The sequence below is a fragment of the Apostichopus japonicus genome, chromosome 4 (genome assembly GCF_037975245.1).
Source record: "Apostichopus japonicus isolate 1M-3 chromosome 4, ASM3797524v1, whole genome shotgun sequence".
Lineage (NCBI taxonomy): Eukaryota > Metazoa > Echinodermata > Holothuroidea > Aspidochirotida > Stichopodidae > Apostichopus > Apostichopus japonicus.
The window spans coordinates 28,060,922-28,086,643 of NC_092564.1; the positions used below are offsets into that span (position 1 = coordinate 28,060,922).

Sequence of the window (25,722 nt, forward strand, 5' to 3'; positions counted from 1 at the left end):
CGTCCAAGTACTTATTACTTCTGAGTTATTATTACTTCTGAATTAAGTAATATGATCTGTTCCCACATTGATAGAAGTTATAGCCATTTTTTGTAAAATCACTTTAATGTTTAGAGGGTAAAACTTCTAAAGACTACCACCTTTAACTCCATTTTTTTCTGTGGCTACAATCGTGACCTATTTTTAATTCTTTCTAATATTATACCTAGATTGGAAGTTGTCATTCTGAATTACGTTAGATGAATATGATCTGTTCCTACCTTGAAAGAGGTTATAGACATTTTCTTGGGAAAATCACTTTAATGTTTAGAGGGTTAACTTTCAGAGAAAAGAACATTTCTGGGCTCTGGGAATCTATTTTAGAACTTTCATATTTTGTCCAAACTATAATGATATTGTACATGCTTATAAATACCTTATTTTGTTTGCCTTATGATGATTTTTAATTATTTGCCAAAATAATGACCTGTTTCTAAAATGATTTGATCCCAATTATTTATTATGTAACAGGCAATAGCCTTGTGATTCAATTTGTTTTTGGCCACACTCATTTTATCTTTTCATTTTAACTCAATACATGTTTCTGCATTTGAAAACTTTCGTTTTGGTCCAAATTTAATGATTTTGTAAGGCTAAAACCTTATGATTTTTTTCATTTTTGGCCAAAGTCATAACCATTTAATTTTTTCCCCACAATTACGCATGAAATGGAGGGTTTCCTTCTGTGTTAGGCAACAATGAATACAATCAATTCCAGATTTGAAAGAAGTTATAATCAAACATGTTAAAAATCATTTTAAATATTTAGAGGCTTTAAGTCCCATAGACTAACACTTTTTACTTCAGAGAAAAGCAAATTTCTGGTCTCTGGGAATCCATAATGAGCATCCTGACTGGCATATGAGAACCTTTTTTTATTTGTCCCAATTTAATGTTTTGTAATGCTAAAGCTTAATGATTTTTGTTTTACTTTTTACCAAAATCATGACCTTTTAAGTTGTTCCACACATATATGCATATGATTTAGGGTGTCCTCCTAAATTCAGCACCAATGATATAATTCATTCCCAATGTAACAGAAGTTATGAAAAACATTTTGAAAATCATTTTAATAAGCATAAAAAACCAAACATTACCACTTTTAACCTTCAGAGAAAAGTATGTTTCCAAGCTCGGGGAATCGGTAATGAGCATCCTGACTGGCATTTGAGAACATTTTGTTTGTTCAAGTTAATTGATTTAGTAAGACTATTCGCCTTACGAATTTTTAAATTTTCCACCAAAACAAAATATCATGATCATTTTCATTCTTTCCACAATGATGCGTAAGTGACAAAGGCTGTCCCTCCTAAAGTAAGCAACAATGATATAATACATTCCCAATGTGAAAGAAGTAATTATGAAACATTTTGAAAATCATTTTAATAAGCATAAAAATCCATACACTACCACTTTTAACTTCAGAGAAAGTATGTTTCCAAGCTCTGGTTCCATAATGGGCATCCTGAGTGGCATTGGAGAACTTGTTGAGTGTTTGGCCCCAATTTAGATATCATGAACAGTTTAATTCTTTCCACGGTGATGCATTAGATGGAAGGTGTCCTTCTGAAGGAAGCAATATGATATAAAACATTCCCAATGTGAAAGGAATTTTTAGAAACATTTTGAAAATCATTTTAATAAGCATAAAAATCCATACACTTACCACTTTTAACTTCAGAGAATAGCATATTTTTGAGCTCTGGGAATCCATAATGAGCATCCTGACTGGCATTTGAGAACTTTTTTTTTTGTCCAAAATTTAGCAGTTTTGTAAGGCCTTGTAAGCCTTACATGTTTTTTTTTTTTGGTGGCCACAATCATGACCTTTAAGTTTTTCCACAATAATGCATAGGATGGAGGGTGTCCTTCTGTATAAAGCAACAATGATATCATACACTCCCAAGAAGTAATTATGAAACATTTTGAAAATCATTTAAAAAGCATAAAATTCCATACACTACCACTTTTAACTTCAGAGAAAAGTATGTTTCCAAGCTCTGGTTCTGTAATGGGCATCCTGAGTGGCATTGGAGAACTTGTTGAGTGTTTGGCCCCAATTTAGATATCATGAACAGTTTAATTCTTTCCACGGTGATGCATTAGATGGAAGGTGTCCTTCTGAAGGAAGCAATATGATATAAAACATTCCCAATGTTAAAAGAAATTTTTAGAAACATTTTGAAAATCATTTTAATAAGCATAAAAATCCATACACTACCACTTTTAACTTCAGAGAATAGCATATTTTTGAGCTCTGGGAATCCATAATGAGCATCCTGACTGGCATTTGAGAACTTTCTTTTTTGTCCAAAATTTAACAGTTTTGTAAGGCCTTGTAAGCCTTACAAGTTTTTTTTTTTGCGGCCAAAATCATGACCATTAAGTTTTTCCACAATAATGCATAGGATGGAGGGTGTCCTTCTGTATAAAGCAACAATGATATAATACATTCCCAATGTGAAAGAAGTTATAATGAAACATTTTGAAAATCATTTCAATAAGCATAAAAATCCATAGACTAAACACATTTTAACTTCAAAAAGAAGCATATTTCTGAGCTCTGGGAATCCATAATGAGCATCCTGACTGGCATTTGAGAACTTTCTTTTTTTGTCCAAAATTAATAGTTTTGTAAGGCTAACACCTTACCAGTTTTTTTTTTTTGTGGCCAAAATCATGACCTTTTTAGTTCTTTCCACACATATGCATTAGATAGAGGGTGTCCTTCTGAATTAAGCAACAATAATATCATACATTCCCAATGTGAAAGAAGTTATAATGAAACATTTTAAAAATCATTTCAATAAGCATAATAATCCATAGAATAACACATTTTAACTTCAGAGAGAAGCATACTTCTGAGCTTTGTGAATCTATAATGAGCATCCTGACTGGCATTTGAGAACTTTTTTTTTGGTCCAAATTTAATGAATTTGCATGGCTATAAACCTTATGAGTTTTTTTTTTGTGGCCAAAATCATGACCTTTTAAGTTCTTTCTACACATATGCATTAGATAGAGGGTGTCCTTTTGAATTAAGCAACAGTGATATCATACATTCCCAATGTGAAAGAAGTTATGATAAAACATTTTGAAAATCATTTTAATAAGCATAAAATCCATAGACTAACACATTTTAACTTCAGAGAGAAGCATATTTCTTAGCTCTGGGAATCTATAGTGAGCATCCTGACTGGCATTTGAGAACTTTCTATTTTTGTTTGTCCAAATTTAACAATTTTGTAGTGCTAAAACCTTACAATTTTTTTGCCAAAAATCATGACCTTTTTAAGTTTACCTACAATTATACATTAGATAGAAGGTGTCCTTCTGAATTAAGCAACAATGATATCACCAATTCCTAATTTGAAAGAAGTTATAATAAAACATTTTGAAAATCATTTCAATAAGCATAAAAATACATAGACTAACACATTTTAACTTCAGAGAGAAGGATATTTCTGAGCTATGGGAATCTATAATGAGCATTCTGACTGGCATTTGAGAACCTTTTTTTGTCCAAATTTTAACAATTTTGTAGGGCTAAAACCTTATAATTTTGTTTAATTTTTTGCCAAAAATCATGACCTTTTTAAGTTTTACCACAATTATACATAAGATAAAGGGTGTCCTTCTAAATTAAGCAACAATGATATAATCAATTCCTAATTTAAAAGAAGTTACAACAAAACATTTTAAAAATCATGCTTTAAGTTCCATAGACTAACACATTTCAGAAGAAAAGCATATTTCTGAGCTCTAGGAATCCATAATGAGCATCCTGACTGGCATTTGAGAACTTTCAATATCTGTTTGTTCAAATTTAACAATTTTGTAAGGCTAAAAAAACCTTATAATTTTGTTTTAATTTTTGCCAAAACTATTGACCTTTTAGGTTTTTCCACAATTATGCATCATATAGAGGGTGTCCTTCTAAATTAGGCATCAATGATATAATCAATTCCAAATTTGAAAGAGATATAATAAAACATTTTAAAAATCATTTAAATAGTTAGAGGCTTTAAGTTCCATAGACTAACACATTTCAGAAGAAAAGCATATATCTGAGCTCTAGGAATCCATAAATGAGCATCCTGACTGGCATTTGAGAACTTTCTATTTCTGTTTGTCCAAATGTATCAATTTTTTAAGGCTAAAACCTTATAAATATGTTTTACTTTTTGGGCAAAAATAATGAGGTTCTAAGTTTTTCCACAATAATGCATCAGATAGAGGGTGTTTTTCTGAATTAAGCAACAATGATATAATCAATTCCTAATTTGAATGAAGTTATTGCAAAACATTTCAAAATCATTTTAATACATAGAGGCTCTAAGTTCCATAGACTAACATTTTAAGTTTAGAGAAAAGCATATTTCTGAGCTCTGGGAATCCATATTGAGCATCCTGACTGGCATTTGAGAACTTTCTTTTTTGTTTGTCCCAATTTAACAATTTAAAGTTAGGTATATCTGAGCTTTTGAAATCAATATTTTAGCACCCTGACTTAATATTTGAGTCCTTTATTAAAAACCTTCCATATAATTATTGTAAGTCTTTATGATTTTTTTCTAGAATCACAATTTTTTTAAATTGTTCCCAAAGTGATGCATAGGCTGCCCTGTTGATTATAAAAATGCAAAGGGTTCAAATAAATTCAGTGTTATTTAAAGCTATATCATAATTTGAGGCTTAATATTTCATAGAACCCCACTTTTAACTCAAGAATAAACCAGACCCTAGTTTGGTGGGAATTCCTAGTTCCTAAACTGTTTAATTTTTGTTAAATTTAAGGTTTGCATAACCTGTCATAATTTTTTCAATTTTATGCAACAAAGCACGAATTCCTCTTGCTTAAAAAAAACATGCCATCATTTGATGATGACGTTATATTGCCCCTAATGTTAATTATTATGACCAAAAAAATAAATAAAATAAATATAAAATAAATAAATAAATAAAAAAAATAAGAAAATTGTAATAATAACATTTCACTTATATATAGCTCTTATACCAGCAATAGGTCTCAAAGCGCTTTACAGAAGATATGTTACCCCTGGTCAATGATAACCTGTCCCAGAGACAATCCCTCCAGGCGGCTGCAGTTATATACTGCGCCCAATGACAAGTTACCTCACAGGTACCCATTTAACCCCTGGGTGGAGAGAGGCAATTGAGATAAAGCATCTTGCCCAAGGACACAAGGTAATGGACTAGGCAGGAGTTGAACCAGCAATCCTTGGATCACAAGTCCGACGCCATAGCCAATCGTCCACAACACCCTCTAAGGTTTTGAACACGCAGGTTTTAAAACAGACCCACAGAATATTTCACTTTTATATAGCACTTATACAAGCAATAGGTCTCAAAGCGCTTTACAGAAGATATGTTACCCCTGGTCAATGATAACCTGTCCCAGAGACAATCCCTCCAGGCGGCTGCAGTTATATACTGCGCCCAAGACAAGTTACCTCACAGGTACCCATTTAACCCCTGGGTGGAGAGAGGCAATTGAGATAAAGCATCTTGCCCAAGGACACAAGGTAATGGACTAGGCAGGAGTCGAACCAGCAATCCTTGGATCACAAGTCCGACGCAATAGCCAATCGTCCACAACACTCTCTAAGGTTTTGAACACGCAGGTTTTAAAACAGACCCACAGAATATTTCACTTTTATATAGCACTTATACAAGCAATAGGTCTCAAAGCGCTTTACAGAAGATATGTTACCCCTGGTCAATGATAACCTGTCCCAGAGACAATCCCTCCAGGCGGCTGCAGTTATATACTGCGCCCAATGACAAGTTACCTCACAGGTACCCATTTAACCCCTGGGTGGAGAGAGGCAATTGAGATAAAGCATCTTGCCCAAGGACACAAGGTAATGGACTAGGCAGGAGTTGAACCAGCATCCGACGCCATAGCCAATCGTCCACAACACCCTCTAAGGTTTTGAACACGCAGGTTTTAAAACAGACCCACAGAATATTTCACTTTTATATAGCACTTATACAAGCAATAGGTCTCAAAGCGCTTTACAGAAGATATGTTACCCCTGGTCAATGATAACCTGTCCCAGAGACAATCCCTCCAGGCGGCTGCAGTTATATACTGCGCCCAAGACAAGTTACCTCACAGGTACCCATTTAACCCCTGGGTGGAGAGAGGCAATTGAGATAAAGCATCTTGCCCAAGGACACAAGGTAATGGACTAGGCAGGAGTCGAACCAGCAATCCTTGGATCACAAGTCCGACGCAATAGCCAATCGTCCACAACACTCTCTAAGGTTTTGAACACGCAGGTTTTAAAACAGACCCACAGAATATTTCACTTTTATATAGCACTTATACAAGCAATAGGTCTCAAAGCGCTTTACAGAAGATATGTTACCCCTGGTCAATGATAACCTGTCCCAGAGACAATCCCTCCAGGCGGCTGCAGTTATATACTGCGCCCAATGACAAGTTACCTCACAGGTACCCATTTAACCCCTGGGTGGAGAGAGGCAATTGAGATAAAGCATCTTGCCCAAGGACACAAGGTAATGGACTAGGCAGGAGTCGAACCAGCAATCCTTGGATCACAAGTCCGACGCAATAGCCAATCGTCCACAACACTCTCTAAGGTTTTGAACACGCAGGTTTTAAAACAGACCCACAGAATATTTCACTCTTATATAGCGCTCATACCAGCAATAGGTCTCAAAGTTTTTTGCAGAAGATATTTTACCCCTGGTCAATGATAACCTGTCCCAGAGACAATCCCTCCAGGCGGCTGCAGTTATATACTGCGCCCAATGACAAGTTACCTCACAGGTACCCATTTAACCCCTGGGTGGAGAGAGGCAATTGAGATAAAGCATCTTGCCCAAGGACACAAGGTAATGGACTAGGCAGGAGTCGAACCAGCAATCCTTGAATCACAAGTCTGACACCTTAGCCAATCGTCCACAACACTCTCTAAGGTTTTGAACACGCAGGTTTTAAAACAGACCCACAGAATATTTCACTCTTATATAGCGCTCATACCAGCAATAGGTCTCAAAGTTTTTTGCAGAAGATATTTTACCCCTGGTCAATGATAACCTGTCCCAGAGACAATCCCTCCAGGCGGCTGCAGTTATATACTGCGCCCAATGACAAGTTACCTCACAGGTACCCATTTAACCCCTGGGTGGAGAGAGGCAATGGAGATAAAGCATCTTGCCCAAGGACACAAGGTAATGGACTAGGCAGGAGTCGAACCAGCAATCCTTGGATCACAAGTCCGACACCTTAGCCAAATGTCCACAACACTCTCTAAGGTTTTGAACACGCAGGTTTTGAAACAGACCCACAGAATATTTCACTTTTATATAGCGCTTTTACCAGCAATAGGTCTCAAAGCACTTTACAGAAGATATGTTACCCCTGGTCAATGATAACCTGTCCCAGAGACAATCCCTCCAGGCAGCTGCAGTTATATACTGCGCCCAATGACAAGTTACCTCACAGGTACCCATTTTACCCCTGGGTGGAGAGAGGCAATTGAGATAAAGCTTCTTGCCCAAGGACACAAGGTAATGGACTAGGCAGGAGTCGAACCAGCAATCCTTGAATCACAAGTCTGACACCTTAGCCAATCGTCCACAACACTCTCTAAGGTTTTGAACACGCAGGTTTTAAAACAGACCCACAGAATATTTCACTCTTATATAGCACTCATACCAGCAATAGGTCTCAAAGTTTTTTGCAGAAGATATTTTACCCCTGGTCAATGATAACCTGTCCCAGAGACAATCCCTCCAGGCGGCTGCAGTTATATACTGCGCCCAATGACAAGTTACCTCACAGGTACCCATTTAATCTCTGGGTGGAGAGAGGCAATTGAGATAAAGCATCTTGCCCAAGGACACAAGGTAATGGACTAGGCAGGAGTCGAACCAGCAATCCTTGAATCACAAGTCCAACGCCATAGCCAATCATCCACAACACTCTCTAAGGTTTTGAACACGCAGGTTTTGAAACAGACCCACCGTAACTGCTTTTACCACTTCTTTGCCATACTCAGGCGCGTAGCCAGGAATTTGCCAAGGGAGGGGCGAACCTGTAGGCAAACCTATCAGAGCCAAATATAGGGCTCTGCAAACTATCTAAGCGTAGCGCCATCACAAGTTTGCTCAAAGCGTATAAGAAAATTTTGGCCGAAAATGCCTCCCAGTTTGCTGGAAATGGCACTTCCCAGGCCTTGTAAGTTGCATCTAAGCATTTTCGATTTTGAAATTACTAGGGATATCACAAAAACATACACAAAAAAATATGCTCAAGTGGGGGGAGGGGGCGGTCGCCCCCATGGCCCACCCTTGGCTAGGCGCCTGGACATAGGCATACACAACCTTTACCATAGTTCATGGCCTCAGGGGCCGTCCATTTGATTGGAATCTGTCTCATGTTGTTGCTGTCGATCTGATATTCTTCTTCTTCTCTCGACATTCCAAAATCGCTGATCTTCAGAATATTCTTCGTGCCGACCAGACAATTCCTCGCTGCCAGGTCTCTGTCAATGAGGTGAAAGCATGACCATGAGTTTTACAGAGGTATACTGTGGGAGCATGGCAGTGACCATATATCAATCTACTAGATCTGCTGTAATATACAGAGCATTTGGCATCTCACCTAATTGGGCCCCTCCCAAAAAATTTCTCCCTACCTAGAGATTTCATTCCTTAGTTAACCTTGTCGCATTCTTTATAATGTTAACATCATTTCAGTTCCACAGAGTTGTTTCTAACATTCGTGTAGATCGACAGGAGATCAATGGTGTGAGGTGTGGAGGGGGGGGGGTGCATGATGGTGGTGAGGTTCTATCTGTGAACAGAAAGTTACTTATCACTACAATTTAATAGCAGCATTCTACAATTACAACCATCAAGAGCAAAATGTCTAATTTTTAAAAGGAGTGGGAATGTCCCATTCTCCTTATTTGGTTAAGTAACGAGAATTGTCTTTAATTAGTATCCAGTTTTGACATTTTCCCTTTGAAAGCAGGTATCACACAAAGTTTAACATAGACACAAGTCCTGATTACTTATCTGAGTTCTTCTTGTTTGTTCCTCAACAAATGCATACTAACATACATGCATACCCATGCCTACATCCATAAACCCACACACATACACATGTTGTTTATTAATCCCAGGACAATTTCTAGTTTACCTGTGAATACAACTTTTGCCCTCCAAGTAGGACATCCCTGATGCTGCGTCTTCACTCATTTTAATCTTCTCGGGGACACTCAAGGTCTTGCTGTCATCTCAAAGCAACTTCAAAAGATCTCCTCCTGCAAAGGTGACAGAGAAGCAAACATCAGTCAGTAAAATCTATCTTTTTAAACAATTTACTGATTTCATCTCATAAATCTATTGTTGTTTAGTCTGTTTTTTGTGTATTAATTATGATACACGCCTTAACGTACGCGAATAAAGTTCCTCTGTTCATGGTACTTGTTGCATATCAGTGTAAAGCAAGCCAAAAACTAATAAAAGAGCTTATATTTAATTGCAATCTTCTCTGAATGTGTACCCAGAAATACACCATACAAAACTTCAATTTCTAGAAAATGTCACAGTATATTTAGAAAAATATTTATTACAATATTTATAATATACGCATATATATGGATAATATAAGGATATTTATCATATTTATAAGCTGGTCAAAATAGGTTACATTCTATCAACCAATACATCTCCAGTTAGCTGCATAGATCTTGAGTTGGGCTATTCAACTAGCAGTGAGGAAACATTTTCCTCTTTGATAAAATTTCACATTGTTTGCGACCAGAAAATACTTCTCCATACAACTAGCCAGAGTGGCAGGGTATTCATATACAATAACATGTTGATGGTGTACCATATTCCCTAATGAATCAAAGACAAAATTTGCCCCCCTAATCTAACTAATTTGATAGCTGTCACAGAAAAAAAGGACTGATGTCAAATCCATTTTTTTCTGGTTTTTGACCTTGTACAAGCTCCATGACGATGTAGATTGGATGTCTGTCTGTTGCTACGCTGATAAGTTTGATGATGTTGGGATGGTTGTAGTTCTTGAGGATGTAGCACTCTGAGAGGAACTTCCTTCTCATAGCGGCATCTACCGTGGCCTTGCATGTCTTGACGGCGACAGGTTTATTCTTAAATGTCGCTTTGTGGACGTCACCAAAATGTCCCTGCATGAACACAAGAAAAAGGATGCTTATGAAACTAAAAGAACTATGCAGTCAACAAACAAACCCCTCCCCTCACCTGACCCCCCCATTTCAATTTTTTTGCATTGTTTATTTCACTGAGGGTGCAAGAGAGAGGAGATTAAACCATATGGGATGTAATTAACACAGTTTTAACAAGATATTTATACAAAAATCACTCCCCCCCCCCCACCGTACATAAACAATGCAGCTCTAGTATAGACAAGGAGATGTTACATGGGAGGTCATGTGATATGTCACATGATAGCTCACAATATATGTTAACTGAGAGGCAGCAACCATTAACCAGTCATTTATCATTGCCTACAGCTGATACAGGGTACACACTAGAATTCAGCTAACATCTTACGTTAGCCATGTACCAACAGTACCAGAATTCTCAACTAACTTAACATTACTGCGCACACATACTGTGTTGATAGGAATAGACTGGAGTAAACAATACGACACATGTTGTGCACACAGGGTCATTCCTGTTAGATTCAAATACAAGTCAAATGGCATCCAAAATGACAGGGTTTTAAGGTCACTGGTAAAAAGTGGGCAAATGCCAGTAAAATACCTCACCTAGCAATTAACTTTCCAATACCATTAAAATATGAATCGTTGTGTCTTTCATGAAACTCACCTGTCCTAATTTGGTGTCCAGCAGGATGTCCTCGTGTCGAAGGTCGTGCTCGTCCTTGACCTTACTTATTGGATTTCTGATCATCGCGTTGGACGCTTTCGTCACCTGTGTTTGAGGCGACATGTGATGGTTCACCAGTTCCTGGATTGACCCAAAACTTCCTCCTTCCAATCAATACTGTAAAAGACCAGAACATTAAGACATTCAAAAAAATTGTGCGGGAGGAGAAAAGTCAGGCTGAATGATATATCATGTATCAAACACACACAGTATGCCATTCCAATTTTATACATTGTCATCATGTAATGTCAAGGAGGAAGGGGAAGAGGGGACCCAGATGTGTGGAAGGGGGGGCCTTTCAGGACCCCTGGCCCCACCACTGCCTACAGATGATGGTATTGTAACACCAAAATGTGTATTATACATGGTGGTTTTACATGCTTTTATTTAAAAAATATTATGCTATCATGCTATTATATTATATATAATATAAATATAATACTATGCTATTATTAAAAAAAAGCACTATTGTAATAATAGCTATCGGCAAAAATAAGTCCCAAGATTGATTTGCTGTCATAGATAGGTTAACTCTCTGCAGGTTTTAAAACTCGCAATGGACTGACCGTACCATCGTCTTGTTTTACGATCGGGAAGTGCCTCTGTTTATCGGCGGACCTGCAGGAGAGCACGTACTGGCCGGAAGCGTCGCTCTTGAATCTGGCGATGAAGTCTCCCTCCTGTTTTAGCAGCTCCTCCGTCTCTTGTCTCGGCAGGGCACCGTGGTACCAGGCTTCATCCTCCAGGGGCATGTCCTTGTTGGAGCTCGGCTGTAGACACAAACATCTCTGCTGTAAGTTACTCAACATCAACAACATTCTGTTAAACAACAACTTTGGACAACAAAAAATATAACTGAAACTAACTGTAATAGGAGACTGACTTGACACAATGAAGTCAGACCACAGTTGAAGCATGCTTCTCTGATCTAATGTTTGTTCAGCTGGAAGATGTCAATCATCATATGACATGTGCACTTGTCACCTGACAGTGCACATATCACCTGACTGAGTGCATTTGTCACCTGATTGAGTGCACTTGTCACATGACTTCAGTGCATGAGAATGGTCTACCCTTCACCCACCCCAGATCCAATACTTGCTAACGTCACAGAACCTAAGCAGACTCAAAGATTGAAATAAGCCAAGACAATAGGATTAACTCATATCTCCCATTCTTGGTATTATTTAAATGTACTATGAATTAACCATTGACCACAATTCTCCAATAATATTGGCCAAATGATACCACTCATTGATTTATCATCTAACATAGTATGGGCAGTCAGTTTTGTGTAGCAGCCTACACCCATTGCCTATCATTACATAAAGGCTGGTATCACACATGTCTAATGCTGATCAATAAGATTAACAACTATATACTGTAGGCCTTCATGTGTTTCAATACCGATCACATCAATATACTAATAAATGAACAGAAGATAGATAGATTCTTACATTGAAGCTTATACTGCAGCTAGTATAATATCCAAATGTTTTAACTAAAAAAACCTTAGAAGTTTGGTTCAAATGGCTAACAAGGTATTTAATCATGAACACTGCTTATATACGACAACAAGGGAGGTATGTCTGTCCTTATTACAACAAATGCGCATAAAGATCATATAGAAGTCATAGAAACCACAAGTTTATTCAAAACGGGTTATAAAATCTCATCCACGTGACCACAAAGAACCATGCGGTTTACTTGCTTTTCTCTATCTTATAATATAAAACTAAAGCAAACATTTCCTTTCATGTGTATCCTACAACATATCTCAATACTAAATTTCTATGTAAACCACAACTTAGTGATATCATTAAATTTGACCTATTCACTGAATGACAATCAAGAAAGGTATTTTACCCCTTTGAAATGTTCTTGAATTACGACATCAAAAGCCATTTGAAAATAATATTATTCGTCAGAGCCAGCGAAAATTATATGAAACAACTGTGAACGATCGCCTGGGGCACAACATTTATGGGGGGGGGTTCCAAAGAAATGACAGTGGGTGGCTCAACTTTTCCAGATATTTGAAAAGCTATCTACGTTTTCATTTAGCTTACCGAAGGAGATGAATTAAGCTGTAATTCTAGCTTTCATGAATTCTGAGCATTGATTCTGAGGAATTGGGGTATGGTTGGGGGGTGGGGGTATGGTTAAAAGTTTGCATACCTCTGATATACAAACCTAGTATCCTACTACATTAATTTGTATCCATGATGCCTTTTTCTTTTCAGTATCATCCATGAGATGCTTCTACAATTTATTTACCTCGTAAAGTTGGCAATAAATCGTTGAAAGTGAAATATCAAGAACCGAAATATCAGAAAATTAAATATTGAGATTGTAATGTAAACTCACAGTCTGGGGTATCGGTCCCAGGGATTGCTGGTCCTTTAAGTCTATCTCTAACGGCAGTTGGTCCAGGTCGATTCCTTGTAACTTTTCCTGGAGGCAGGACAATTGCTGCTCTACTTTAGCTTTGTGGCACTTCAAGTTTAAGATTTCTCGAGAGAGATCTCGGTAATCTTTCTGTTTTGTAAGCAGGCTGCGGAAAAATAACAACAAAAAAGCAAAAGATGAGAGATCAACATTATCCAATAGAACCACAAATGTCAGTTAAAATTGATGTAAAATATTTCAGACCTACAGTACAACTTTTGATCAGCTTTTCTGCCCATCTGGTGTTACCATAAAAAGGAACTGTAATGTTGCTAGAAATGTCATGTGTTATATCAAACCCAACAAATGAGTGGACAATGAGTAAGGATATAAGGCAAGGTTCAGTTTGCTCATGAAAGAATAAAGGATGACATTAAATCATCATTAAGAAACCATAATTGTTAAATTCGTCTGTGATAGTGGCTTCAAGCATTCCTTCAACATTTTAATGGCCAATCCATCTAAAAGGTCATGCATTTAATCTTTTGGTAGTACATAAGATTAAAGACAATGGTCTCTTTGTAATATATTTCCTGTTCCTTATGGTTTTTTCTTTGTTTTATTTACTTTCTTTAATAGAAGATCCATTTACAAAAAGTATTTGAATAAACTGATTCAAACACAGGAGAAACAAACAAAAGATTGAATCAAGAGCAAGAAATTGGGCATACAGTATGTGACAATAAATAACCAGAGATTTTCAATACAAAAACTGCTACACCTAATACAGTACGGCAATAGCCTACACTTTAGTTTTATAACAACTAGTAGTATTAATACACTGCTATCCCAGGAAAACTACCACCAAATATGGAACATCTCCTGTACAAGTTAATTAAAGTACAGAAATATAAGTACAGGTGAAGCAAAGCAAAACAGCCAGAGGAGAAATACTTCACAGTGTATTTCAGAGGTTTGGTAACGCATATATATAGAAACAGAATACAAGCACAACTACTGCATGCATGCACATCACTGTGACCAAAGCTACTTAGTAACAAAATGTTACCTCAATAACCTGTCAAATGACATTTGATGGCCACCAAAATATGGAACATCTCCTACAGAACACTGATTTGCATAGATGGCTTAAAGTACAGGAAATATAAATGAAGGTGAACCGAAGCAAAACAGACACAGCCAGAGATAATTTGCAGAGTATTGCAGAGGTTTGGTAACACATTTACAAACTACGCACAACTATGCATGCACTTGAGTTTACAAAAAGCAAGAGTGATTTGAACAGCCACCAAATATGGAAAATATTCAATACAACAAAGACATGTCAGAAATGTTTAACATAGAGGACAAACTGAGGCCCCCCCCCAAAAAAAACACCGAAAAAATTAAGGAGAATATAAAGTTATATGACATAAGTTGTAATGCATAAACACCAGATACCACCACCAAATAGATACATGGCTAATACACGCTTAAAGACCAACTATGGAGACTTTTCGATGAACATAAAATCCCACCATTTTGTATGTATGTAATCCTTAACTCACTCCAATTACATTGCTGTAATTAACTTTACCAATTTCGGACGTTAAATACGTGAAAAATGGGAAGAAAAGTCAGCTTTTTAAGACACCTGTTTCAGACATTCCTGAAACATTCCGAAGACATTAGGTGACCATGTGACGTCACTGTTTGTATGCCTCACTCACAACAATACTTTTAGTGTGTAAAGTTGTATACTTGAGCTGCCAAAAACATCAACGGTATTACTCCTTTTCCCCTAAAATGCCACAATTCTGTATTGTTGGAGGTTGCAGTTATACCTCATCCAACAAAAGCATTAGCTTTTTTAGATTTCCGAGTAAAAGAACCGACGTAAAACGCCGCAGACTTTGGATCAATTTTTGAGATCCACGCGGAAAGATTTTTCAGCCCCCGAGTTTCTCAGCCCATGAGTCCACATGCATGACCCTGCCTCTGTGTAAGCTGCAAATGTCTCATTCTGCGAAAGTTATATTCTGTCGATAGCTGTGTCGGACCATGGCGGGACATAGCTAATGTGAAATTGACCGTAAACAAGCTCTGGACGTCCTTACATGTAACATTATATCACGCAATTGACAGTATAATATTTACCGTAAGAGATGACCGTGTATATACCGTGCCTATAGGGTAGCAGTACATGTATGGCTCACAGCATGTGTAAATATTCATGCTATAGGATTTCATCGCATTTATCTTATTTCCTTTGTTGTATTCCAGTATCGTGAGTTCGTGATACATTGTGTTATATTGTCCGTTATGTTTATTCCGGCATCTGCATGGTCCAAGGAGTTGAATAAAAACGGTTCTATGTAGCGATCGGACGTTTTATTTCGTTAGTGACTGTCTTGTGATTGTGGGATGTAACTGGTCAAGGCCTGTTTCAACTAGACCTAACTCTATGGAATTACACAGAGTCACGGTAGTATTTTGCCCAGGATTGAACGAGAAACATGGATTTGGATATTCACTGCTAAATTTTGTTTATTGAAAGGATACTTTTTCTGTGTTTGTACTTTTGGATATTAAAACGAGTAAGTGCTATGTTCAGCTGAACCTTAGTCATGTATATGCTACCCTGGTCGATTCAGGTCACCATCTTCTTGTAATTGTTCGATTATGTTTAGTGTCTTTTTGGTAATTTGTTGACAGTAACGTAAGCCATTTTCCCGTCACATATCACGCATGAGGCATCTTTTAGGTCTATTCTTCTGTTCAGTTTACGGTATCTTGCGATCAAATTGTATTACGGAATCGCCAAGCTGCTTGCCAGCATTATCTACAGTATATTGTACCGTACGGACCTATTGACGCTCTGCTATGTAAAAGATGCTTCCATTTGAGTGGAAATTTTGCTAATGAAATAACCAATTTAACTAAAATTTCTGCTTATAATTGTCTTAAAACTAGTTGTTAACCTTCATGTGTTCTTGTTTTAAGCTAACAGCTTTTCAAATGCTCGAAATTGGAAGTCAAAAACAGTACAATTGATCGCTATCTGTGTACAAACAGTGCCTATATCAGCATTTGATTTTCGCGGTATACAAACAATGACGTCACACGGTGACCAGAGGCTCCTTTGGGTCAATCTCTGTTTTCAGACATTCCAGAGGTTCATGTCACATGACTACCCAAAATGTCCATTTTCGTGGTCGTTTTTTGATGGGTTATAGTAGGTTTTCGAAGATTATTTTTTACACATGTTGATTATGGGTATGTAAACTCCTAAATTAATGGAAAATCCCCCCCCAAAAAATTTGCCTCCATAGTTGGTCTTTAAATCCCACACTTCAAGTTTATTAAAGAGTTGTTCTTTATAAACAACTTTCACAGGCATAATTAAGTACATCAAATAACTGGATTAATATTCAGTCAAAACTTTAAAGCCACCATACCTTCTACAGAACTAGCTAGGAACAATGTTAGACTTATGATTTGTGTCTGTTTCTTGATTTCGTACCTTGACAAAACTCAAGGTAGTCTCATCTCACGTAATCAAACTAGTCTGATAATAATTTATTATTAATCTATACCCCGGCTGTCACATTGTACCACATCAATTATCATTATGTAATGTAAACAAACATCGTAGAGTTACATGCGATGTGAGTGTCCTACTGATCTCTACGCATCAGTGGAGCTGGAGCAAGCACGTGTATTTTAGCAATCGAGTGCACGATGGATCCCATGAGTTTTTATGCACAGTGTGCCGCATGGCTTGGAGCAGAGAGATAAATGGGCTATGGTTCACAATAAAAATAGAAACAAATGAAATAAAAATCCTTTGAAAAAGAGGCCCATCGCCCAGTAAGCCTTTATTATTATATTGTGTTGGATCGATCAAACTGAGCAGACTTTCCACGTCTTCAAAAATATTTCTGATAAAGACTAAATAAACGTAATAAAAACAAAACTGATTGTGTCAAAGGCAATGTCAATGTTACACTGACACCCACGGCACAGCGTGGGAAGGCTGCTGTAATAAATCAGCCTCGCGGGAAATGTTTTGAACAATATTGCCATACCACATCTTTTTAAATTTATATTGTGTTAGTAAGTAAACGTTTTCTGTCGTATGAATTTAATTCAGTTCAGTGTTCTCTCTGAAGTTGAAAACTGACCAAAAAAGAGGCTGCAAGAGGGCGCTCGTCGCAACTTGCCAGTGATACGTGAGGGCTTAGAGATCAGAGGAACAATAGAAATTTGAAAACTTTTGGACCAACAAAGGATTCTCAAATCTTTGTTCGTCCAAAAAAATTTTTGGTTGTCTATTGTTCCTCTGAAGTTGAAAACTGACCAAAAAAGAGGCCGCTAGAGGGCGCTCGACGGTGCTTGCCAGTGGTACGTGATTTCAAAGCAGTCAAATCCACTGACCTCTAACCCCTCACGATATGGGGTACAACTCAGCTAGAAATATGTTGCAAATTACTTCAAGAATTTCAATGGAAAGATTAACCTGATCTCAAAGCATTTTTTAAAGTTTTCTCTTGGGTGGATCCCCATATTCCAAATGTCCAAGATCCAAGATCCCTGAACACTCAATGAACCATACATTGAAGACAGTACTTTACCTTTCAGGATCTGTATCAGTCTTCCTTGTCAAGAATTGTATGTAGTTCCTTCAACATAGACAGCGGTACCACACTTCAATGGCAACACAGTCTTTCCCTCTAATATGCATCAAAAAGGGCTCATCTTTTTTCCGCTCGGCTGCTTGTCGAAGCAATCCTTTAATAAAATGAAATAAAAGAAAGCACATTGTTTTGCATTTTCTGTTGATAAAAATGTAAGTTTGAACAAGTAAGAACTGAGATGATTTCATTTATATTCCACACGTTTTGCTCATCTTCTATGAACGAACAAAGACACATTCAAATTTTTGCAAACCAGTGTCATGCAAAGAAGAATTAAAACAGGCTTTTTTTGGCAGTATGTAATCTCTTAATAATATTATGGTTTAAATGATACAATGGTAGATTATATCTGTTACAAATGATAAAGGATTCAGATACTTGTTGATTTTGGTAAAGCTAGACAGGCTGACCATAAGGCCTTGCAAACCTAACCTTATTCCACTTTTGTTACACTTTGTTTTCTAACTATTATAATATCTCTATCATTCAAATAATGGGCAGCAGTAAGAAAACTATAAAGTCTGTATTTAACACCTAGGCTAGTGCCCCAGAAGGAGAATTTGAAACAAAGTTTCCATGGCTACTACAATAATCAGATGACCATGCCACTAATTAAATTATGTTCAGGTTTGACACTGTGCCCTTTGACTTGGATTCTATCCCTCAAGAGCTCCTGATGTTGCATTATTTGTTGCACTTAGCTATTACTGGGGCCTTGTTGTTTGGTAGGATGGTGAATTACTCGGTTGAACAGCTATGTTTAAACTAAATTAGGGGGCGATGAGGGCAGAAATAAATTTGGATAAGGATTATGTTCCTAGTGTAGGCAATTATAGGCATTTTGAAAGCAAGGAAAGTCATAGTCATAGTTCTAACTTTAGGAGGCATGCTAAGGTACATAGTTTCAGGGATATACTGAAGATTGTCTTTACCAATGCTAGAAGCATTCGTAAAAATTTGCTGAATTTACTGCGCTTCTTGAGGATCTGAAACCGGATGTGTTTGGTATCACCGAATCTTGGTTAAGGGAGGACATTGATAGTGCTGAGGTTTCTCACCCGGGGTATGTTGTGTATCGTCAGGACAGAAGGGATACTCATAATGGGATTGGTGGGGGAGTTTTACTGTATGTTCTAGGGATGACATTGTAAGTGTTGAGAATCTCAGTTACAAGGGGCTTTTGTTAATTCTGTCCCGTGCGAGTTGTCCACAGACAACTCCAAGAGGTCCAGTGATGTTATCACTGTTGGTGTTGTTTACGTTCTCCTAACAGCAGCGATAATAATGATGTCTTACTGTTTGAGTCAATTAGAAAGGCTGCTAAAGGTGATGTTGTTATAATAGGCGACTTTTATTTTTCTGACATTAATTGGATAGATGGTTCCAGTAGTAGGAAGGGTAGTTTCTTTCTAGATGTTGTGCAAGATTGCTTTTTACATCAACATGTTACTTTCCCTACTAGGGGGGATAACAACCTGGATCTTGTTTTGAGTTCTAATCCAAGCAATGTTGTTGATTTGACGGGTCTTGATATACTAGCTTTTGATGTTGTTTGCAGTCGTAAATTCTGATAGCAAGGAAAAAGTCCCTTATTTTTTTCGAGATCAGTTACAGAGGCAATTGAAACTTTACTAAAGGGTACAGATTGGATTAATTTGTTTAGAGATATGAGTGCTTCTCAGTCTTGGATTTGTTTTGCTGATAAATTACAGGTTATTATGGAAAATCGTGTTCCGTGGAAGAATCGTCGTCGTAAAAGCAGTATGCCTCACTGGATGAATAAGAAAGTTAGATGTGCAATTAGGCAAAAACGTACATTGTGGAAGTTGTTTAGGAGGACTAAATCTGAATCTTGGCAAAGTTTAAAATTCATCAGCTGAGGGTAGAATGCTTAGTCTCTGATGCAAAAATGAATTCCGAAAATAGCATTGCCCAAAAAATTAGGGATAACCCAAAGGTAAAAGGTAAAAGGAGAAAGTTAAAGATGCAAATTTTGTATATCTTAGGGCACCACAGGCTGATAATATAGTTACTGATAATCCTGGATCTTGCAGATCTTTTGAACAATTTTTTTGTGTCGGTTTTTACAAGGGAAGATATGAGTAGTATTTCAGATTTTCAGGGGGGCAGTGATAGGCCTAAACTGGATAAGGTCTTATTTTCGGATGAGGTTGTCTTAAAGGAGCTGCTTCGTCTAAATGTTTCTAAAGCTTCTGGACCAGATGCAATCCATCCATATTTGTTGAAGACTTTTGCACACCATTTCTGCGTTCCACTCTCATTGGTTTTTAGTAAATTTATAAATGAAGGTTATGTTCCTAAGGACTGGAGATGTGCTAATATTACCCCTCATTTTCAAGAAGGGCGATAAGTCTATGCCCTGTAATTATAGGCCCGTTAGTCTCACTAGTGTTGTTTGTAAGGTCATGGAGTCTATTGTTAAAAAGTCTATGGTCTGTCACTGTCACACAGCAGTCAGTTTTTGATCAGAGAGTCTCAACATGGCTTTTGTCAAGAAAGGTCTTGTCTCACTAATAACCTTGAGTTTATGGAAGATGTAACAAGCTCACTAAATAGGCAGAAGTCTGTAGATGTTGTGTTCCTGGATTTCCAGAAGGCCTTTGATAAAGTTCCCCACCAGCGTCGTCTACTTAGGCTGAAAAGTATGGGTGTCAATGGGAATTTATTGTCTTGGATCGAGAATTGGCTTGGTAATAGGTAACAGAGGGTGGTAATTGAAGGCTGTGCTTCTTCTTGGCAGGACGATACTAGTGGGGTTCCACAAGGGTCTGTATTGGGTCCCTTGTTGTTTTTTGCCTATAAATGAAATAGACGGAAATATTTTGTGTAAAACTAAGAAGTTTGCTGATGACACCAAACTGTATTCTGAGGTCTCTCCCAAAAGCTATTCTGAGAAGTTTCAAATGGATTTGGATGTTTTTTTTTTCCTGGTCTCAGGGGTGGAAAATGCTTTTTAATATTGATAAATGCAAGGTAATGCACATTGGTAGTACAGTAGTAACCAAAAGTTTACATACAATCTTAATGGTGTGGAGTTACAGGAGGTCTCTGTTGAAAGAGACCTACTGTAGGTACAGTATCTACATTGACTCATCTCTGCAACCTTCTAAACATTGTCTTGAAGCTGCTAAAAGAGGCAATAAGGTTTTAGGTATGATTAAGAGAAACTTCAGTTTTCTGAAAGAGGACATCATAGTTAGGCTTTATTATAAGCAGTTGGTTAGGCCTCATCTGGAGTATGCTGTGCAGGCTTGGAACCCATATTTTGCTAAGGATAAGGAAGTACTTGAAAAGGTCCAGAGGAGGGCTACAAGGATGATTAGTTCCTTAAAGAGTGTTCCTTATTATAGGCGGTTACAACTGTTGAATCTCACCACACTGGAGCTTAGGAGGTTACGTGGGGACTTGATCCAGGTTTTCAAGATTGTGTATGGTTTCGACAATTTATCCTTTACTGACTTTTTCATGTTAGCTAACAGTAGTTGTACCAGAAGTCATTGTCTTAAACTCCAAAAGTCACATAGTAGGATTAATATTCGGCATAACTTTTCTTCTAATAGGGTTGTGAATGAGTGGAATGGTTTGCCTGAGAAAGTTGTACTTGCAAGTAGTGTCAATGGGTTTGAGAATGCTTTGGACAAGCACTTTAAGCATTGTAATCGTATCTGAGTGTTTGTGTCTTCATTTTTTTCTCTCTATAGGGTCCTTGATGAGGACTTAAGTGTCCCTCCTGATCCTTTTTCTTTACTAAACTAAACTATGCAACTTCTCTTAACACTTCAACTATGCCACAGAAGTACAAGTAAAGTCGTGTAGTATACTTAGGCTTACCTCCATGTAAAGTCTCTGCCTGCTGCAGCTTGTCCTGCACCCGTTTGCAACGACGAGTAATATAATGTAAGAGTTTCTTTTCCTACATTAATACATTGTAGAGGCAATACACCAGAGCTTCTGCTTGGTTGCCTCGATCTTTTCTGTCACTTCCTCGTTTCAAATCATATGTGGTCTCCTTTGGTACTGTTCGTTTTCTTGCAGCAATGATGCGCTTGCTATCACAGCCTGTAACACGTATCGTGGAACCCCATCGTATTATGCTGTTGAACAACTGCTTGATCGTAGTGTAGGCCATCGAGTAACCCCATGTATTGGATTCGTTCGGCGATTTCACTTTCTCTGCCGCTGAGATTAAGCCACTCTTGATTTGTTTTAGAAACAACAAATGGAAATCAAATTATAGGTTTAGTGTTGGCATTGCTATTACCGGGTACTACGTACCATAGGCTTCTCACAATATCATAGTGCAAGAGTATAGTGTAAGAGTATAACTACATAAGTGTGTCACTAAATTTGGCACCAGTTTGAGTCAGCAATGGATACAATGTCTGCTAGAGTGATACACATATCTTAGGAAATGGCAGCTACTAATGGTTTTGACTTTGTAATCAATACCTGTCTGCTTTCTCCATGTAGTTTATAGTAATATGAACGCCTGTTTGTATGCAAATTGCTGTTTTGGGGGAACAGTCACCTTAGGCACAAATCAAGAAGTGATGCAGTAATAGTGAAGTTATTACAATACTAGTCACATTACCAGTCAGGAGAAGAAATGGAAATATCGGAAGCTGTCGGACAGTTTGAAAACAGTAGAGTTCATGAGAACAGTTCAATGCGGTCAGGGAGTTAATTTAGGATATCTACATCATCCTTCTTGGTGGTGAGAGAAGTTATCTCATTGTTTGAGACCACAACTGAAACCTCTAGTGGCAATTCTTCCTGCAGTGTTCAGGATGAGCTTGGGGTATATAAAAAAAATCACAGAATTTAGCAAAACTTGCGGCATAGGCTCCAGTTTGCATATGCTACAGTGTGTTAGGATAATAGTTTTTGTCCCCGAGGTAGAAAAGAAATCACGGATATTACGCGAATTCGCGGAAAAAGCAGATGCCTGAGTGTTGCTTCAATGTCTGTAGCTGAAGTCGTTGCTGGCAGCACCAGCAGTTTCTCGACTAATTCTCCTGATGATGTGCATTCAAGCAGGTCGTCATCGTTCTCAACTTCAAAGAGAAGTTTGAAAACCAGAGGGTTGCCCTCCACGGTGTAGGCCACAACTTTTATATCCGTCTTGAAACTTGGAGTTACTTGGATCTGTTGATGAAATGAAATGGAAATGTTTGTAGAGAATTTACTTTTGGTTATATATATTCTTAATATGGTCATAAAAACACAGCTACTTCTCCCATGTCCATTATCTATCGAACATGCATTTCTTGAAAGATTGTGTTTACAAGGTCAAGTGTGACTGTTACACACAATCACAAACACACATGTTGACTTGATTGCGTAGGTGGTTGTCAGAATTATATGACAAGTGAAAATGTATTTCTACTCCTATGTGTACGTAGGATGTATTCGTGCAATTCAGATTTCCGTTTGTGGAAGACTGGCTTACTGGCATAACCATAAATGCAATTTAACTATAACATACATTGTAGCTTCTTGCGTTGAATTAAGAAGCCAATATTTTAGAGCTTAAAGTTATTATGGCCAATTTTTTTATAATGTATACCAATTACAGGTCTGCCAATTGATACTATGTACTTGTATATACTCAAGTTGAAAAAGGAAAATCACTTCTACTGCATGTTGAAGATAGTGACTCTGACTATATGACCTTGTAAACAATCCAGAGATAAGCACCAAAACAATATGTTTCTTGTATTCACCGTTGGTATCAAGTATGATTTCAATACGACTTCATGTTGATTGTGTTAAGAAGCTATTTGAATTCCTTCCCCCTCATAAATATGAATATGATATTTATGGTACATCATTTTGTACCTGTTATCTATCAGTATGATATTTATGGTATACATCATGTACCTGCTTACTATCACCATCATCACACCAAGTTTGCATTAAGTCATACTTTTGGTTCCAGCATTATTTTGATATTCAGTTCTTCATACTTGGTCCTATGACCTCATTAACATTAAACCTTCAGCCCACGGCTCTCTTGAACAAAATAAGTTAAATGTCTGCCTTGCGAAAGTGTCTTGAACAAGAGAAGGCAAATGCCTTTCAGGAGTCTATGCCTTGGAAATCTCTTGAACCAAATACAGTAAATAACTTGCAAAAATCTCTCAAACAAAATACTTAGGTGAATGCCTTGCAAAGACTACATGGAACAAATTTACCTTGTGAACAATTTGAAACAGTCTCGTGAACAAATTGGAACGCAAAATAAAGGCTTGGCGAATGATGTTTTTTAACAAGATATGTAGATTACTGGCCTTCAACAACAGATCAAGTGGCTAGTGTAGTGAGTAGGTACTGTTGTGTAGTTACGACTGAACTTTAAGTGTAGCCTTCTTAGGGTAAGACTGAGTTATGATGTACAACAGGTACTAATTACAATACTCACTTGTGCCTGTGTAAACTTTAGTGTAGTTAGGACTGAAGTGTAGTTAGGCTACGACTGAATTATGACGTACAACTGCAACAGTGAACTTACTATATTATACAATTTTAAAATATTTAAAAATATATAAATAAATGTTGATGTCTGTATTCACAAATATTTATATATTAGGGTTGACATGTGCAATACAGCAAAGGCTGTGCTTAAATTTAGCTAGGCTAAACTTGTATCAACAAACATGTTTGACACTGTCACTAGTGAACATGACTACATCTATGCAAATTAAGCTGATGGCGGTGATGACAGCCGCCGAGCTAGGCTATAGCACAGTAATCGCATAGTGTCAGCTATTAATTGTAAGGTGATGATTTTATTCAATTTTGTCATGATAGTGTCGTAAGGGCGGCTAGGCAGTATAAATAAAAAGTGTTATGGCCCTAGGCCTATGTAGTAGTAGGACCGAGGTTTGCCTATCCTACCCTTAAGTTTTAACGGCATCATTATTAAATACTTAGCCTAATAGCCTACGACTACGAAAGTATAACTGGCTGATTATGACCTAATGTGTAGCCCCTGCAACATTTATTGACAACATATCATGGGAAAAGATCGGAAATATTAAAAATTTACGTTATTTTGGTCTTGATTCTTGCACGTAGCAGAACTTGTATTCCAGCTGCTCAGGAGTATGGCGGGCCATCAGTCTCAACTCGTGGGGAATCGACACATTTACCTATTTCCTTCGACTTTCACCAGTTTAATTCGACATATCATCGATTTCAATCGACATATACCAATTTAAAATCGATGATAAGTAAAATAAATCGGTATATGTCAATTTTAATCGACATATACCAGTTTAAATCGATGATTTGTAGAATTAAATCGGTTAATATACACAGTACGTACACAGATGCAATTACCTACTCCAGTTACACCATAACAAAGATGATATTGTTCTGCAGTGAGGTCTACTGTAAGGTTACGTTTTACTGTAGCTAAATATATACAAATATAAATATATATTCAATCTCAAATCATGCTTTCCACTGTGCTCGTGTTTATTTTTAATTATTCGCGCGCCTTGTCAGGTGACTACATGTGATGTATCTTCACATGTCAATCATCACCGAAATCGGGATTTGGAATATGTTAATGAGCTAAATCGATGATATGTCGATTTAAATAGGTATATGTCAATTTGAGTTGCTAGAAACT

At 37.3% G+C, this 25,722-nt stretch overlaps 1 pseudogene; it reads right to left on the minus strand.

The window, feature by feature from the left end:
* LOC139967054 (tyrosine-protein kinase Fer-like) overlaps positions 1-25,496 on the minus strand; it is a 32,853-nt pseudogene extending 7,357 nt beyond the window's left edge.
* Between the last annotated feature and the right edge of the window lie 226 nt (positions 25,497-25,722).